The 15,175-nt window shown below is 38.9% G+C and overlaps 1 protein-coding gene across 6 annotated transcripts in view; it reads right to left on the bottom strand.

The window, feature by feature from the left end:
• The window catches only part of pdzd2 (PDZ domain containing 2), a 104,382-nt gene extending 89,207 nt beyond the window's left edge, over positions 1–15,175 (bottom strand). For 5 of the 6 annotated variants that reach the window (XR_015094830.1, XM_086075926.1, XM_086075927.1 and 2 more), the window contains exon 1: positions 14,852–15,175. The gene's annotated coding sequence lies outside the window, so the exon portion shown is untranslated. Of the gene's footprint in view, positions 1–10,609; positions 10,716–14,851 lie in introns of those variants that run through there. The other variant, XM_086075924.1, reaches the window with a different exon arrangement.

A 15,175-nucleotide genomic window follows, 5' to 3' on the forward strand; every position in this document is an offset into this window, starting at 1 on the left:
AAAGGTATTAATTGTACATGAAAAATAATGAAGTTATCACATTAATTACAGACAAAAAAAATAATTTTTACTGCTGAAAATGGCTCAATGAGTCAAATATCCCTTTAAGCACGTCAGATGGTGTAACACGATTTTGGTGGATTTGATTGAGGCGCTCCATGGACATATTGTGGATCAATTTTCGTTTGACAACTTCTACATGGGACAAACCCTCTGAATCACTGTAAAAAATAAATTCATGAAACAAATTTTTAGTTTAAAAAATATTTTACTGCACCCCCTGAACGCGCATCACAACTGTGGGTGGTGGGGTGAGTCACACTACTATTCATGCACAATCGGGGATGCAAGGCGGTCTTCAATTGCCCACATCACGTGCGGCTGGGGAGATCTTGCAGTTTACCTTTATAAAATGCACTTTGCATGCGACAATCTCATCTCTCTGAGCCCAACGAATCAATTTGCTTCCACAACGTCAAGGACCGCCCTGATTTTGATGTGAATTAAGGGAGCCCCTTCAATTGGCCGGAGTCAGCTATGTTCCATCCCACAACGGCGCATATGCAATATTCTATGTGCGCTAGTCAAGCAAACTACCAAAAGAAAGGACATTTCACCCATATGCACATTTAAACAAAAATAGAGCCCTCTTTTATCAGAGCCCATGACCACAACTACACACTAAAAAATGCCCAAAACAATTCTGAAATTTCATACTATTCTGAGGCAGACTGAGCTAGTATGTGTGCGTGTGTGCATGCATCTCTCTCCTTCTCCTCTCTTGCTACACACAAACACACACACACACACACACACACACACACACACACACACACACACACACACACACACACACACACACACACACACACACACACACACACACACACATTTGTCTTTGTATCCTAATGGTGACATCTCATTGTCATAATTTATTTCTTAGCCCCTTACCCTAACCTTAACCATCATAACTGATTGCCTAATCTTAACCCTTACCTTAACCCCAACCAAAATCCAATTCAAACCTGAACTCTAAAAGCAAGTCTTGACCCTCAAAAAGAGGTCTGAACTTGTGGGGACCACCGAAATGTCCCCACAAGGACAAGTCGGTCCCGACTCCCCACAATGGTAGTTATACCAGGAAAAAAATGTGTATATGGGCCCCATAATGTAGCAAAGACAAAGGCACACACACACACACACACACACACTTGCCACTCAAAATAACAACTGAAAGAAAGCCAGAAGAAAAAGGTCACTATATAAACAAAGTTCTCATGATATGTCTCATCAATAGAAAGTATATAGTGTGACGGTTGTTATTAATAGTCTCAAACATAATGATTAAATCTTTTGGTGAATAGCAAAGTATGGTCTCGATAAGAAATTGGGACTGTGGGCTGACCCAGTTGGCGTAAACTTAACTACAAACAGAGAGCTGAGTACGGCCACATCTTTAGCAATTAGAGATAAAAACCCAGGCTACCACATGACCACATCGTCATGACTATGTAGAGCCAGGGCTTCAAATAAAGTGTTGAACTTTGTGGTCCCATCTGTCAATTCTATTCAAGTACACTGCATGAAAGTGGGCAGCGCCTGCACTCCCGGAGAACAGTTAAAATTGGATGTTTACTAGGCATTACTGTGTAATGTTTTTGCCATTGTCAGCAATGTTAGTACAAAACATTCAACATTAAAGGGTCCATATCACGCTATTTTAAGCCCCTCCACCATTAACTATAGACATATTTTACCTTTGACACCATGGCAATGTTATTTGTTAAGAAATATAAGTAATTTTGCAGGCTATTTTTCTAACCCGGAAGTAAGAGGTCAGGTTCAATATAGCCCTGCCTCTGTCCATGTGGCTGCTGCGCCCCTCTCACCCAAGACCGGTCAGCCGCTGCAGTACAACCGCGTCTTCTTTAAATGTGGAAATTGGATGGATGTTCATTTCTTCAATAAACATTTGAAACAAAACAGCTTGTTTGCCACTCAATACTACAAGAAATCTTAGTGGAGGGGGAAAAAAAGCCCTGCGTGGGACACAAACCGGGGACCTACTGTTTTCAGAATGAGCACGCTAATCACTACACTACACCATCCGCTCATATACGTTCATAGTACAGGGCTGAGGTTTAGCGTTCGCCAGCTCGCCAATGGCAACTAAAAACTCAGTTTACGGCACCATTCGCCCGGATGGCAACCTGACTATTATTGCGAGTGGAAGCGTGCGCACAGACTCGTGACAGCTATAAAAATATGTTCATTTGATGACTGAATCGAAACAAGACAACACCCTTATGATTTCGTGATGAATATCGGCGAGTTTTCGTTGTGACGCAGTCGTTCATGTGGCGGTTTCTGGGCGGCTCATGCGTTGGCAAAAAGAGGCAGGCCATACTCGGACTTTAGGGTGACCAACCGTCCCGCGTAGCGCGTGCACGCACAGCGTTTGAAGCTCAATTAATGCATCCCGTAAATTGGAGTCGTGTCCCATAAAATCTGTGCTTGCCCTATTAATAATCAATAAATAAAAACTTTAATGAGAGTTTGGTGCGATTACTGTCAGCCGTAACCACGACAACAAGGCGTAGCCACGGACTTCCATATATACAGTAAAGGTCATCTGTGTGAGTAGCTCACAAAAAGTCCCCCGTTGCCGTCACAGCCGCCAGACTATCGGAAACCACAGAACCCCTGAACCACCATAGTTGCTTGAGTTGGAGGAATGAGAAACACACATTGTGTATGAGTAACTGGGATCTGTTCTAAAAAATAGCTCACCACTGATGGGATACTGACTTACTAAGAAGAATTAATAGAAGTAATATGTTAAAATGTTTTTAAAACTTATCATGATACATGTTTTTTAATTTGCCAAATATTCTATATTTTGATTACAAGTGTAATAGATTGTGTTGAATGAAGGAAAGAGATGTTTATATTTACTCAAATATCATAAAGAAAGGACAAAAATAGCAACATAAATAAACAATTTTATGGGGTACTTGAAATGGGGGGATAAAAATCGGTGATCCGCAAATAAGTGAACTGCAAAAGAGCGAAAGACCACTGTACTGTAGGTATGTGCTAGAAATGGGTAAATCAAACCAAACACGGATCTGCCCACGGGGTAGGGCCGCCGCGTCGCTGAAGAGTGTCCCCCACATTGTCCCTCAAAAACATACCTTTTGGGCTTATTAGCAGTTGGTTACCCTCACCACCCCATCTGAATATGAGTGGAAGTGCGAGTAAGTAACATAGTCTCTCTCTCAGAGAATGGTAAATGGAAGAAAACACCACTTCTGCTGTGTTTTTGGTGAGGAATTTGCATTTTGACATGGATAAAAGCTCCAAAAAGTAGATTTTTCATTATATGGATCCTTTAAGTCAACAATTGTGCAAGGGATTGATAAATAAAGATCCACAAAAACCTATTGCAGTATTTTTTGATTGCATAAACACTATTTTAAAAAAAACACACACACACACACAAAAGAATTATGTAATGATCAAAACATTACAGGAGAAAAACATTGGACCAGATTTTCACCATTATAAGTCACCCTCACACTTTTTTCGAAAAATACACACAATGTTTTGCAAAACACTGAACACACTTGTATACATACATTAGACACAGAAGTATATCTTAATGTCACTTACTTACAATTCCAAAGCACTGACAAATCACAAATGACAAATCACCACACACATGAGCAAGTTGATTAAACACACACACGAATAAGGTGTATAAACACGATTGCTTTATTGTAGACAAACAGATCAGGTTTGAACACTACAAAAATGCAGCAGCTAAGTTCACCTACTTTCAACCAAAATGAAAGAAGACAGAGGAAGAGGGTGAGGGGGAATCTGTGGAGGACGAGCAGGATGTAGAGGTTGAGGAAAACCTGATATAGGAGGAGAACATCCTCAAAGATGAAGAGGACCAAATTTGTCAAATAAAATTCATGCAACATTTGTTGATAATATCATCAACCATGGATTGATGCTGAGGGAGGCTAGGCCTTCCAACAAGAAAATTGTTTGGAAGAAAAAAAAAAATATATATATATATATATATCATTTTAACTCATTCACTCGAGCCATTTTCACTGAAGAAACCCCCTTTGCTCCCGGCTGTTTTACTGAATATTGGCTGATTCTGCAAAGCCCACAGAATATTGTGTTCTATTGCTATACTAAACATGGAACCTACCAAAAGAAAGATTAGAGTCTCTTCTTTCATCAGGAAAAAAAATTACATTTGTATCCGTTTTGCAGCAATTAGCATTGGAATATAGCTACGTTTAATCATTATTCACAAATCTGTTTAAAACTATGGGGAAAACGGCTTCTTTCAACATGGCCCTGGAATGATCTCTTATACTCTGCTGCCACCTGCTGGTCGTTTTTGTAATAACTACCATTGCTTCAACTGTTCTTTTCAGTTCAGAGGCTGCGTCAAAGCCTTCTTTATGCTCTAGCTTAAAAAAACATTTTTTTTATGCCAAACTGTGTAGTTGATTAGACATTAATCTGGTAATATGAATGACAACGTGTGTGCCACTTGGCACAAAAGTTTGATTTTGATAAAGCTATATGTAGTTTTGGTTTCAGTGCTTCATTTTGCAGGATATGTGAGGGATTTTGCAGTTCAGGTGTGTGGTTTTTGAATTGTGTTAAGAATTTTGAGAAAACAAAAATTGTGTTTTAGCAATTGGAAAAAACTGTAATTTATCATATTGTGTAATTGTACTTTCTTTGTGTTCTTCTCTTACATTAATTCATAAAGTTTTTTAAGTAAAACACAGTAGAGTGTAAATGGTTCAAACGCAGTTAAACCTTATGAAACTTGTGTATTTCATAGCACCTTCCATACACCAGTGTGAGTAGCACTGGAGGCAGTGTGTGTGAAGTGCCTAGCCCAAGGACACAACGACACAAGACACGGGGAGAGTGGGGATCGAACAGTGACCTTCTGGTTACTGAACGACCGTCTCTACACCCTGAGCCACGGCCGCCACAGTGCAGTGCGTAACTGGTTCAAACAGTTCAACTTAATGTAAAAAAATATATATATATAATTGTTTGCTTTTGTTTGTTTTTTAACTTTGCAGTAAATTTAATCTATACTGGTAGTACAGTATTTGTATTTGTCTATTTTCTGGGTTTACAGTGCTGATACACATTTTGTTGTGAGTGATTTTGGATATATGAGAAGAAATAAATCTTATTTTCAATAGTGTGTAGCACTGATCTTGTGTTTGATTAATTTACCCTGTTGTACTGTATATTTTTACTTTCTTTGTGTACTTTGCTTACAGTAACTGTAAAAGTCTATTAAGTTAAACATAGCAGTTTGTAACTGGTTCAAATAGAGTTAAACCTTATGAAATGTGTGTATTTTTTTAATTTATGTATATATGGTAACATAAGATGGTTTATATACAGGTGTTTGTAGTTTTTACAAGAGTGATTCACTTTGCAAAAAACTGTAAAATTACTATATTCAACTATTAGATCTAGAAAAATCCCTTGTTCAACAGTGTCATCTCTTTTGTTGGTGCTCTTTGTTATAGCTCTAAAGAAAGCAATGCCAATGAGGGTGTTTTCAGGAAATTCAGCTGAGAAATCAACTTGTGCATCACAATAGACAAGTGGTAAGCTGTTCCCTTTCATTTATTTAGAGCCCCTCTGAGCGGGACACACAGTCTGAGTTGGCAAAATAAACAAGAAGTCAGGCTACTGTATTGACAACCAAAGATCCCACACATTAAAAACAATAAATGACCAAACCTCAAATACAGCATAAGAAACCAAAAATGCTGTGAGAAATCAAAATGCATTTATTGTACTCATTTAATGAAACTGTAACTCCCGGGAGAAAAGCAACATTAACATTTTAAAACACTTTCATATTAATTGTGTTTTTATGGGACAACACACAATAAATGACACTTAAGCACAATAAAAAATTGTCATGTACAGCTTATATAACTGTAAATGTATTGCTCTTTTACATCCATTTATAGCTTGACACCTGAAAACAAAAGTGAGTACACCTCTAAATGAAAATTTCCTAAATTAGCACTATAGGGATAGGACGAGATCTTGTACTACTCATACTACGAGATCTTGCGGGATTAGAAGAAAGCCACAAGATATCTCGTCCCTGCAAAGCACGAGATCTTTTTTTTCGAGACATTTTTTATGCCTCGGTAGCCGCTTATTTAGCGTATGCTGTCAATAAAACAGTCGCAGCACTTGTTCATAACGGTAGCACACGATGAGTAGGCCAACTCGAAAATAAACCTTACTATCGCAATAACATAAGGACATCAATGCCTCGGTACGCTCTTGTTTTGAAGTTGTTGCCAACAGCTTGTCACACGTATCGACGGCTTGACTTGTCGCTAACGTCAGCACACATGTGGAAATCAATTTCAATCAGTAATTATGGACAATAAAAAAATCTACTTAATTGTGCTGACATTGTATTAGACGGCACCTGTAGCCAGCATTTAACGACAGCTCAAGCGCCTCTAATGCCAATGCGGCGCTAGCGTAGTGCCACTAATGTGGCTAGCATTGCTAATGCTAATAGCGCTAGTGCCACTCAGCCAGTGCGAGGGCCGTTTCATTACTTTTGAAAGGCATAAATGACTGCACACTTTAATGGTGACAGCCTGACAGTTGTAGTGCTAATCATTCTATAACAAACCAGGCTTACTCAACTGTGCTAATTTAGCCGGCAAAATCGCTACTATAAAATAGGGAAAATAGTGGGCTACTAAGCACAGTTTAAATTTAAGTAAAAAAAAATATATATATATCTATTTATCTAAAAATGAAAAACAGTTGGTCACTCAATTACTAAGTAAAATGCGGGGTTTTTGTCTTCTTTTTTTATAATATAATTTTGCTCTTTCTTCTTTTTTTATTTTATCCAAATATTATACCTGAATATTCAATAGAATTTTCAATAGTTGTATGACAGCAGTTTGTAAATATTCTTGCAGTCTGCTATATAAAAGGAAAACATTTTGAAAACTAGAAAATTTATACCAGGCATTTTTTTATATTACAAATTTTGCAAAAATCTCGTCTCGTCTCATTCTCGTGGACTCAATCTCATGAGATATCTTGTCTCGTGCGACTTGTCTCGTCCCATGCCTATTGAGCATGGTTAGTCCCATTCTCTCCCCAGTGTCATGTGACTTGTTAGTGTTACAGTATCTCAGGTGTGAATAGGGAACAGGTGAGTTAAATTTGATATTACAGCTCTCACACTCTCTCATAGTGGTCACCAAAAGGTCAACATGGCACTTCATGGCAAAGAACTATCTGAAGATCTGAAAATGGCTTAGGTTATAAAAGACTGCCACCACGTTGTGTGGTCTGATGAGACCAAGATAAGCTTATTTGGTTGAGATGGTGTTAAGCGCGTATAGCAGCAATCAGGTGAGGAGTACAAAGACAAGTGTGTCTTGCTTACGGTCAAGCACGGTGGTGTGACTGTTATGGTCTGGGGCTGCATGAGTGAAGCCAGCATTGGAAAACTACAGTTCATTGAGGGAACCTTGAAATCCAATATGTACTGTGACATACTGAAGAAGAGCATGATCCAGAATTCAAACCTGTACATTCCACAACTACGTCGATAATATGCCTGTCTAGATGGCTATTGTGAAAGAGGCTAAAGCGTACTTGCCATTTTCTGTATCTCCGGGTCATGCAATTTTCTTTCAGACACTTTGAGACTTTCTATAACTCATATTAGTGCATGCTATATGTATTTTTATTCATTTAAATGTTGCTTTTATGATGGGATAAGATTACTGTTAATGGAAATGCATTAACCAGTCTTTGTTTCCTGTTTTAGATTGACCTAAATTTCTCATCCAATCCTATCCTCCCCTCCCCCTGCTATTGTGACCATATGGCCAAAGATTAGAAAAAGCCCCTTTTGTATGTTCCAAATGCAATGTAATGACATAATACAGGTTGTAAACGTGTTTGGACCCATACTACATATGCCAGGATTTTACTAGTAGTGAATTAGACTTATTTTATACTTACCATGTTATTATTATTAATAATGTACAAAAAGCCTAATTAAATTTTGTGAGGTTACTGAATAAAAAATAAACACAGACGTGACAGTCCTGATTTTGAGTCTTAGGTTCCGGGACCTGCCGGATTTTGCCAAACTCATTGTTTTGTCCCACTATTACGCAGGTCCTGTACCTGTTGTGGCACAGCACCAACTTCCCATATTTTGCCATGGGTATGTCAATAACACAGTTGTCATAGCGATTCATACAATAAACCAATTAAACGGGAATTTAACTGTTAAATTCCTTCCTATTTCCAAATTCACGTTTGCATTCTGATTCGCATCCGCATCTAATCGCAGGGTTTTTCCTGGCTCAAATTGAAGCAGAGATGGTACCATCCTGACTATGGGCGACTACCAATGCCAATACCAGTATTATTTTAATGTATTGATACTCACTGCAGTGTCCTCCTGCAGCTATTTTACAATCAGGAAGTAAAAATTAGAAATCATATGACTACAAAGTTGCCATTAATTTCATGCAATGTTAAGGAAAAATAATATATTGGGATATATAGGTCTTTCTTTAAAGTCATCTGTCATTTTTGGGTGGGGAATTTTATTTACTAGTGGTATCGGTATTTGGTATCAGTATCAGTGACTACTCAAGAGTTGAGTATTGGTCTGAAAAAAGTGGTATCAAACATCCAACCATGCACCATGACGTGCATGTATTCTGTAAATTAACTGACTCACTTCATTTTTTACAGGCAACATATAAATTGATGAGCATTATTACATGTTCCAATAATAATAGTAATAATAATATCAACAGTTATAAGTCATAAGAATATGACTATTATCATGTTAAATAATTCATTCATTAAAACAGTTCTGCCATAACATTTCCAGAGTGGGAAGTATCGGCCACTTTTTTTTCTTCCAGGATTCAAAATATGAATTTCCGTTGCATGATGTGGCGACGTCTTTTAGTACAGTCCATCAAATGCACAGAAGCTTTCACAAACTAGGCGCCCGACAGCCAGCCAGAATCATTGTCAAAAATGCACAATATCTACTACAAACTACTAACATTTTGCCGTTCCACCGTGGATGAAACATTGCTGTCATGATTTCGCTACAGGCACGTGAAACTCACCGCGAGTGCTCAAGGGGAACAATGAGCGGAGGCTTCGTGCTGAAGCTGGCTGGAGCGCTTATTTAAGCGAATGGCCCGGCCACAACCCGCGATTTAAAAAAAAAACGTTTTTAACTACAATCATTAAAAATTCATCCACTAGTACATATTAAATTGTAAATAGAATTCAGCGTTGTTGTAAAACACTATTATGTTTTTTGTATATACAATACTGTGTTTTTATGACTTTGGCGATGGCTGGAGCGAGGCAGAGGTGGTGCGACCCAGCCAGGAAACCAGGAAATGGGCACGTGCAACGGTTGCTCTGTAATCTGTTTCTTCTTCGGTACAATAAAGTTGTGAAAAATAAATAAAAATAAAAAGCTGTTTCTTTTTTGGTTGTTGCTTCAGGTCTTTTCGGTGCACTGCTGTTGATATAGCGCCTCCATAATGGCGCAACGCTGCATCTGCAGTTAAAATACATTGCTGCCGAGGTCAATCAACACAGCTTGAGCCGAGCGCTGTGTTGAGCGATATCAGTCGCTCAGGCTGGAGGCGGCGAGCAAATTATGTGGAGGTAGCAGCCTCGGAATTTTGTACATAGGAAAAACCTTGCTGCCATCTCTGGCCCAAAGCAGCCTTTGTGTCAAGATTGTGCATGGTGCGTGAATAAATTATTATTTTTTTCAGTTTATTTGGAGTCTGAGCTGGAGTTTGGGCTGTGCTCGAAGCCAGCCTTTACTTCTTTTTTTTCAGTTTGAATCCCAATTGTGTCGTACGCTAGCTAACACAACACTACATGAGCATGACGCGACTCCACCCTTTTCCACCCCCAAGAAACTGTGTCGTGGTCGCCCAGAACACTTCACACTGCAAGGAAGATAAAAGCTGAAAGGCACAGTTCCGATTCGATACCTATACATTGGCTTCAGTATCTGCCGATACCGATCCATACTAAATAGTCTTTGCACATGTTTTTCTTCCAAAATATTCAATGCATTTACAAAAAAACTCAAATGCTTTTAGAGGTTCTTGTTCTTTAATATCTAGGAAAGGTTTTTTGAGCATTTACAGGGTTTTTCCTATGTACAAAATGTGGAGGTGGCTACCTCCACCTAATTTGCTCGCCGCCTCCAGCCTGACCCCGGGATTACTCCGCATGCGTGTGCGTTGCGGCTCCGCTCCACTCTGTCTTGACTGCATGCTCCGGACACGTCAATTTTATGGACAAAATTCACTGGCTGCGCATAGCTGCGGTCCGGCAGCTCCGTCGCTGACAACTTCCCACCGTGTCTCGTGTGATCGCGCGCAATAATGTGGCATTAAAAACAATGACAAACACACAGAACGTGTGCTCAACAAAGAAGCAGAAAGAGAGGTGGACTTCCATTGACTGAACTCACCGTCCACTCCCACAGCTTCTGCTATGACGTTCCTTGCAGCATCCATTTTTAGGTTGTCCAAAAGAAAGGATGTGCCTTGTCATATATAATCCACCTCCATTAGAAATCTCACCTCGTCCATGTTCGCTGGTGTTTAAACAGTTAAGCATTATGACGTTTTGCTGTCATGATTGTGAAATAGGATCTGGCGAGTATTTTATTCTGAAAAGTAACCGGAATTTTTTATTTTGAAAATGCGTCGGTCTTCCTGTCCCGCTCGATGTGTTATGTGCTAGTTTGCCATTTTTGACGGATGTGTCGTCCGGCAAAAATTGAAAATAGGTCTATCCGTGCAGCAGGCTCCGACACGACGCAGCTGGTCCGCAGTCGATACGCAGAGCATACGCAGGAAACAAATCGGCTGCACCGCCGGAGCAAACGCATGCGGTGTAAACTCGGAGTGCGTGCCTGATATTGCTCAACACAGCTGGAGCGCTGTGTTGAGCTCGGCAGCAACGTACTTTAACTGCAGTACGAAGCGTTGTGCCATTGTGGAGGCACTATATCAACAGCAATGCACCGAAAAGACCTGAAGCAACAACCGAAGAAGAAACAGACCATGGAGCAACCGTTGCACACTCCCATTTCCTGGTTGCGAAGCATGGGTGGCGCACTCCAGCCATCGCGAAAGTCATAAAAACACAGTATATACAATTTTACAACAACGCTGAACTGTATTTACAATTTAATATTTAGTAGTAGATGAATTTTTAATGATTGTAGTAAAAAGAATAATTTTGCGGGTCGCGGCCGGGCCAACCACTTAAATAAGCACTCCAGCCAGCCAAAATGAATGAGACTTTATGGTGTGTTCAATTTCGTTGGGCAAACTCAATTTACGGTACCATTTGCCCGGATGGCGACCTGAAAATTATTGCGATTGGAAGTGTGCACACAGACTCGTGACAGCATGCGCTATAAAACTACATTTGGTGACTGACTCGAAAGAAGACGGCACTGTTAGCTTAGCAGTAGCACTGCTCAAACACCTTGATTTCACAACTAGTATCGCGAGACCTGTTCCATAATTTCACTTTTCCCATTCGAGTGTGCAACAAGTTTGCGTTTACTGTGGCTTTCAGCATAGCATGTAACTTTGTTGCGATGCAATCCTGGCAGATAAAAGCCTTTGATTGCCCCAAATATTCATAAATTGCGAGGGGGTTAGGGTTAATACATTCATCATTCGTGAGTTTCTTCTTCGGGTGTCTCAGTGAAGTACGTCATTACGTGGCACCCGGTGTGCCACCCAGTGTTCAAATTGCGACACAGCAGGTTGTGTTGAACTCCAAATAAATGTGAGATACTGTACTCCTATAAATAATTTTATTGTGCATTCTACAGGTTTTCTATATAGTCTGGACACAAAGTTGAAAAAAATATTTGAAATACACATTTCATAAATAAATGAGATGAAATGAAATCAACACTTTTACCTAATTTGCCCCCAAAAACATATAAATATGTTCTATTTAAAATGTTTTAAGTGTCCCTAAGATTTATTTATGCAAATTGTTTATGTTGTTTTTATGCTACAGCATACAGAAGGCTTTGATGCAGCCTCTCAACTGCAAACGATTGAAGAAATGGTAGTTATTACACAAACAGCCAGCATGTGGCAGCAGAAAAAAGAGATTAACCAGGGGCTATGTTGAAAAAAAAAGCTAATTTCTCACAATTCTAAATAGATTTGTGAATAATGATGAAACTTAGCTATATTCTAATGCTAATTGCTGCAAAACGGAAACAGATAGAAATATACTTTTTTCCTGATGAAAGAAGAGACTCTAATCTATCTTTTGGTAGGTTCCATGTTTTTATAGCAATAGAACACAATATTCTGTGGGCCTTGCAAAATCAGTCAAAATCCAGTAAAACAGCCAGAAGTGAAGGGGATTAATTGCTTCTGTTAAAATGGCTGGGAGTAAATGTTAATATACAATATTTTTGACTTATCTTTTACTATTACTATAGGAATTATTATTTTTCTTTTGTTACTTATTATAGTTATCTTATTGGTGCATTTGTCAAAAATAACACACGTGTGACCGACTAATAGTATATATTAAAAAATATATATTTAATTGGCCAAATTATGATATGTGAGGCATCGGACCAAGCCAGCGATATACGGGGATAGTGCTGGTTCTGGTAGGGCCACCACAATTTGTTTTTTGGCCACCACCTGAAAAGGCTTAACGTAGAACCCTGCATTATTTTCAGTTTTGTGACGATACGACTTGGAAATAATGACCATATTTCTTATCAAAGGGTCGGGCTACCTGGAAAATTGTCGGGCTGCCTCAATTTCCCATGTTAGGAGCCCTGCTGGCTCCTTAGCCTGGCTGTAAAAACGTCATTCACGTCATGCCGCATGATCAGGATTAGGAATGTTCGATACCACTTTTTTTCAGACCGATACTCAACTCTTCAGTAGTCAACGATTCTAATACCAATACCGATACCACAAGTAAATACAATTCCCCACCCAAAAATGACAGATGATTTTTAAAGAAAGACCTATATACCCCAATATATAAATTTTCCTTTACATTGCATGAAATGAATGGCAACTTTGTATTCATATAATTTCTCATTTCTAGTTCCTGACCGTAAAACGGTGAGTACCGGTATCTTCAAATAAGACTGGCATTGGTAATTGTTGTATTAATGTATGTATATATTCATGACGTTAATGTATTAATTAATTGTTATTAATGCATGAACTGAAGCAATATACTTTAATTGAGTCATGTACTCCTGTGATACAACATTGCCTTACATCACTACACAAAGACAAGAAACCTCTTTGCCTCCTTTTTAAATTTTCAGCTAATAAGGGCCTATAACTACTAGCTAGTATACTACTAACTATAGTAATATGCTCCATGCTCCTAGCAACCACAAGTAATTTTACATTTTTCCCTCTAACATCCTCAGGTCTCATACACTTCATTCAAGCCCATCATAGTTACCAACACTTTCCTCGGCTGCTAGCCAGTCAAGAGGCTACTATACTCCATAAGTAAGGTATGTTGACTTTCATTTTGAGTTTCATGATTGCTTGAAAAAATGAAAACACTAAATGTTGTAATTAGTTTTTGTGTATTAGGTGTAGCCACAATAAAACACCAATCATGTGTTGTTATCCTATCTCAAAATTGTTAAAAAAAAAATATATAATTACTGTTGTTCCGATACCGTTTTTTGGCCCCCGATACGATTCCGATACCATACCGATACCAAGTTGTTGTTTTTTCTCAACATTAAAAAGCTGTCCTGCCATTGGTTCAGAGCATTCAAGGATATCTTTGCTCGGCATGCAGTGAACATCTCACACATCAGTGAATGTTGTGCATGAGCAAGACACAAGATGCTGCATCCAAAGTCCTATATTAGCGTCAGAATTAAATGTATCGACATGTTACTTGTTAGTACTCATCGATACCGATGCCACTGTTTTAATGCAATATCGGGCCTCTGCCGATACCAGAATCGGTATCGGAATAACACTAATAAAAATGTAATTTCAAGTTTTGGTAGAAAATGTAATTTCGTGTTCATGTAGAAACATAAGTTGTTCCCAACTTCTCTGTTCAATTGGAATTGCTGATGTGGTTCCTGAATTTGGTCGAGTAGTATTGTTTTAGCCTGGGTGGCTACAAATAATAATAATAATAATAATAATAATAATAGTGACGATTCAAGTAATTTATCTTTGACAAATCAGCATGTTAATTCTCGTCTCCAACACAACAGTGTTGCTACTTTCGCACATCGCTTGTGTTCATACGTTTTGGTGTTTGTTTGTTGCTTTTTTCAACGGCGTTAATTTATCTCATGTATTTGTTAGCATCATACATACGCAGGTGGGCTATGGTGAGCAAATGAATATAAATATTGCAGTGCCGCCTGACGCGACAAAGAAAAACAATACGGAAGATTAATGCTGCAGTCCATCAATTAAATCCTATTTACAGAATTCTTGCGGAATGAAGCATGTTAGGACAGAAGCGTTAGCACGCCTTAGGCTGGCTGTCTGTTGGACCTAAACCTATTTTTGAACAGTATTAATCGTTGACAGAGAAGCAAGAACGAACTGTCACAACTCAATTGCTCTGCAATCGGACGACTGATTTAGGGGGAGAAAGCCAGACTGCCTTGGGAAAAAAAGACAACAAGAAAAAGTAGTTTACACTATACCTTGGGCTGCATGGCGATGAATTTCGAAGCTGAGTGTCCATTCCTGTTGTGGAAAGCTCATGTTCGCGTAGGGGAAAAAAACACTTTTTGCGTCAAACTGCCGGTAGATAAATACCGATTTCACGTGTTGGAAAATAACTCCGGACGCCAAAATCTTAGTCAAAGTAAAACATTATTCCCGACGTCAATAACTCCTCTCGGAAACAAGAGTAAACCTGTCAGATTCAATTGTTGCTTTGCTTCTCGCGTATTGCTTTATCCAAAGGTATGATTAAAATACTTTGGAGAATCAAGCGGCATTTGGCAGCTTCTCTGGCCACGACA

Source organism: Leptonotus elevatus, chromosome 5 (assembly GCF_054856555.1).
Source record: "Leptonotus elevatus isolate MCC_2025b chromosome 5, RoL_Lele_1.0, whole genome shotgun sequence".
Taxonomy (NCBI): Eukaryota; Metazoa; Chordata; class Actinopteri; order Syngnathiformes; family Syngnathidae; genus Leptonotus; species Leptonotus elevatus.